The sequence below is a fragment of the Pygoscelis adeliae genome, unplaced genomic scaffold (assembly GCF_000699105.1).
Source record: "Pygoscelis adeliae isolate BGI_AS28 unplaced genomic scaffold, ASM69910v1 Scaffold105, whole genome shotgun sequence".
NCBI classification, from domain to species: domain Eukaryota; kingdom Metazoa; phylum Chordata; class Aves; order Sphenisciformes; family Spheniscidae; genus Pygoscelis; species Pygoscelis adeliae.
In genome coordinates this window covers 1,368,704-1,373,431 of record NW_008824807.1, presented here as the reverse complement: position 1 = coordinate 1,373,431, position 4,728 = coordinate 1,368,704, and positions in this window count along the sequence as shown.

Here is a 4,728-nt window from a genome sequence, read left to right as displayed (position 1 = left end):
TTTGCCATAGCTATAGACTGTCTGAGGTAGCCTGTTTCTCCCGATCCCCCAAGTGCCTGCCAGTGACATACTTCTTGACATCACCTGTATACTCTGTACTACACGAAAAACCCAGGTGGCCGAATCTCAGAAAACTGAGCAATTGCAACGGTTTGGGGTCCTCCAAAGTTTTTGACAGAGCAGCAGTTGGACAGACCTAGTCACACTGGGGAAACAGAACAAAAAATCGCCTCTCCTCACACACGTAGCCTGACAGCCACCCCCATTTCTCATTCTTTAGACAAACTTTATTAAACAAACTTAAAACAAGGACAAGCATTTTTTTCCTTCACTCTGTTTTGAGCTGTTGAAGGCATCGCAGCTACAGCTAGCATCACTGTTTCTCTCTGTTAGTGCTCAGTCATTTGCCCATTTATGTCCGTCTTCAAGCTCCAGCCGTTCAAGAAACACATTTTCCAAACTGGTGAAATATGCCTACTAAACGATGGTAACCACCAAGTACTATTGCCCCCCCCAATACTTCTTAACACTTTCCTAACTAAGCTTGAGTCAATGCTGATGAACTCTCTATTTATTCAAAACTGTTCATTAAGTATCTCACGAGCTTAAAGTCACCATTTAGATGATATTACATAGTAACGTGAACATACTATCAATGCTATTTCACTTAGAGCATCTTTCTCTACACAATACCTCAGCTGCACGGGCTTTAAAAATGCACTCACTACAGTTGCAGTTTGAATCCTTTTTTCTAAGGAAAACAAAACATGCAAGTACATATATTACTGTAACCGTATAGTCATGCTCCACTAAAAATGTCACTCCAGCCAAGAATGCACAGTCACGTTTGAACTTTTCCAGTTAGAAGTGGGCAGGGCCCATGTAACAGGCTAATCTGGGACTAAGGCAAAGCCAGAAAGTAGAGGGCTAATCTACGGTGCAGAAGCTGTGTCAGCTCGGTTACACCAACAACTCCCGATGGAGATGCAGCTCCTAACATGAAAGATTCTATCCATACAGTTAAACCATTTCCTTAGCTGACATACACTGTACTAACAAAAGGACTTTTTTATTATTTTTTTTTCCCCTGGTCTAAATTGCAGCTACTCATTAGCTGTTGATAAAGCTTTGTTCACTAGGTGTAGAAACAATTCCTAATTAACATAGTGATACCAGAAAAACAGCTTAGCCTAGAGAATGGCAAAGATCTATTTCTTCATTTTTTCACCTTATACAGCGTACACAAAAAGTGGCTTACGCACCATAGTTCCCCTTCACCTTTAGGACAGCCAGACCTACTCACAACAAAAATGTGAAAGCACAGATCTGCCTGGGGGCTGACCGCTCACCTGACACGAACGTACCCCAGCAGCCTCCCCGTGGCAAGGAAGCCAAGGTGAGAAAAAGCAGAGCCGTTCCACAACTGCTGCCGTGCGCGTACGTCAGGGTTCTTCCTGGGGAACACACTTACGTGCCTCATGCTTCCAATGCTGTGTGAAAGGCGAACGAGGTTTGGACCAAGCGTGTGAAAAATTCTAACAGGGAGGGAGGATATCCCTGGATGAAAAGGTTGGAGGCTATCGGAGGTACAGTATTTACTCATCTAGCAAGAAGCTACTGCAGCTGTTGCGCTTTCCACCAAGCCTTCTCACCAACATAAATCAGAAGTGGAAGTGTTAGAAACAGCAGCTGTGCTAATAAAATGGATTTACAGCATTGATATAAACTCACGTTTTACTACGGTAGTAGCAGCGTGGAAGTGGTGCCCCACACCTTCAGGGAAGGGTTCCCGCCCATTGCCTAGGACACACGCTCCCAGCTCCCCACGGCTTCGGCAGAGCCAGCAACGGTCCCGCAGGGGTGGGTCAGCAGTGCCGCAGAGAGCGGTGAGCAAGGAGCTCTTCAGAACAGGGACTCTGCTCTCTGATTTTTCAAAAATGCTGGGAAGTTTGAAAACTCACTGAAAGCCTTAGCAGCCTGAGCCTGATTAACATCACTGGACCCGTTAAGGTTTTGACTGTAACAATAAAAATCTACTGTTTCATTCCAGATTTCAACTGAACTCTACCAAAAAGACACACTTACAGGGCTTGGGTCTGGATCACGTTCCTCCCACTGCTCAAGTGAATTTTTAGTCAGATTAGCAGACACCTTCGTCATCCTATTAATACTTAAATCATCAGCAGTATGCTCATTTACAATGCAAAATATGATCCTACCAGACAAAATTCTGCCTTTAATCTGAGCACGCACAGACCAAAGCAAAACCAAAAACCCAGGGACTGATCCTATCATCAACAGCAACACAACTAAGAATGCTCTCAGGTGTGTAGCCGTATCTGAATCAGTCTGAACAGTCCTTTCAAAAAGTCATAAAACTAGGAAAGGAGTCCTCAACAAGTACCTCAAGAAACTGGGGGGGGAGGGGGGATATCAGCATATAGACTAAAAGCACAATAATACCACTTAATGAGACATGGACAATTTTTAATTACAATTTCAGTAATGGATTGTAACCATGTTAAAAAAAAAACCTCAAAAGATGAGACGGAAATAAAACTTTAGATTCACATCTTAAGTCAGGTGACCAAAATGCAACAGATGAACTGCTTATTGCTCCCTGCAACACAGATGACATGCCTCAGGTGTAAGCATCGACGGTGTAAAGTTTGGCAGCATTAAACTCAACACAGAAATCTTTCTACAGATTTCAATGGACCTTGAATCAGACGGGATGCTTTTAAATTAAGAACTGCATTATTGCCGGATTAAAGTATTGTGGCCCAAACAAAAGGTGCTTTGAAGCTGAATTATGAGCTATTAATAAAAAAAAAAACGTAACTAAGCTAATTTTTCTCCAGTTTCAGAGATAGCACAGAGGAGAATCCCACACGAATGCCGACACAGAAGTACGCAAGTGCAACACAGAAGAGAAAAAACAGGCCACAAAGCCTGCCAGAAACACACTGCTTTTCCTAAGTAGCCCACTCAATTTAATTAAAAATTATATCACTTTCACCATCTTCCACGAGAATGAGACAAATCATCCACTACTAAGCGGCTTAAGTTCAAATGTCCATCTACTCTCTTTACTTTGTATTTAGTTTGCGGAGCTGAAACGCGAGTGAAATGTACAGGGAAAAAAATTGCCAAGTAGACTGGTTAAATACACTCCATAAACTTTTGCTGTGCACTCACACAGCAAAACTCAGAGAGCTGTTAAAAACGCATCCCTTGTCGTTCAGCACATCACAGGTACTCGAGGCGGGTCCTAAAGATGTAGTTCTGCTCAGCTGCTTTATTCAAAATCCTGCAACAGCAGCAAACAGACTATCAGCTTTCAGCTCCACTAAAATAAAAAATAAGTTGCTGGGTTTTGAGGTTGGTTTTTTTTAGGACTTCACTAGTTAGTTTTCAAGCGCCGCTTAACTTGGATAAACAAATTAATATTCATGAGCTGTACAATGCAAACAGACTCAAGCTGTGTCTATCAAGACTTCCATTAACTTCAGCGGGAGATGGCAGAGTCAGACTCACATAAAACTGGTCTAGTCCTTGATCAGTTTAGATCCTGTAAAAACAACAATAGCCTGGGACGACTGCAATCATTTGTTGATCTACAAACCAGACAAGATACAAGACTCCTCCTCCCTCTCTCAGCTCACTTGCTGTCAAGACACTAAATTAAAAGAGTTCGGACCTTTTTGCCATAGCACATCTTATTTACTGACTGTGGAAACATCATCCCAGCTACAGCTAGCCCCCTACAAGCTTGCTTAGGTGAGTACCTTAAAAAAGGTAATAACAACCTGGACCTAATTCAAATCGTTGATGTTGTAGTATATGCTGTTCCTAAGGAACAACAGAAAGCATACTTGACGACAGCAGGAGCAGGCCGCTGGGACAGGGCGTGCAAAGGAACCCCCTTTAACTATTGCTGGCCAGGTATCTTCCTACAAGGTTTTCAACAACAACAAAGCTTCTCTCCGAAAACGGTTTTGGCCGTGCCACTGCTCCAGTTCGTGGATGTCACCTTACAACAAGGTGCAGATGCGGACCATGCCCAGACCGATTCTCCGACTCGGAGAAATCACGCTCAAGCCCAGCGCGGGGCTCACCCTTCCGTTTCTTCGGGGACTTGCCGGCCTCTTGCAGAAGACGGCCTCCCTGCTCCACACTAGTAACTCCGAGATAATAACTTTTGCAAGACCGACAATTTTTTCATGTATCGCAGTGTCCGTCGGTGCATTTATTTGTGCAGTTTTATAAGCACCCATGAATTCTGTAGCATGCCTTAGATGTGGATAAAACGAGACCTGGCTACCGCCGCTTTCCCTCCGCACTCCACCGCAACCGATTCTGCCGCGGCGCAAAGTTGCAGACTTGATCTTTACAGAAGGCTGCCACGTCCCCCCCTTAAAAAGCCGAGTTAAAAACATCCAGTTCAAATAGCTTGTCCACCCAAACAGACAAAAAGCAAACCCAAGCTTTCCACGTCTGTACTCCGAATCACTCTTTTTGACAAGTGAACTTGTAACCTCCCGCCTGACAGTTCAGCCAAAGCCTGCCCAGGACAGCGGCACGACCACCGGCCCTCCAAAGCCCCACGCCAGCAGGGCCGGGCCCCGCAGCCTCCCCTCGCCAGAGCACCGAACGAAGGCCTTCCTATACGCGACACCCGGGGAGAAGCCAGGGGGACGCGGACGAGGACACCCGCTCACAAAGTTC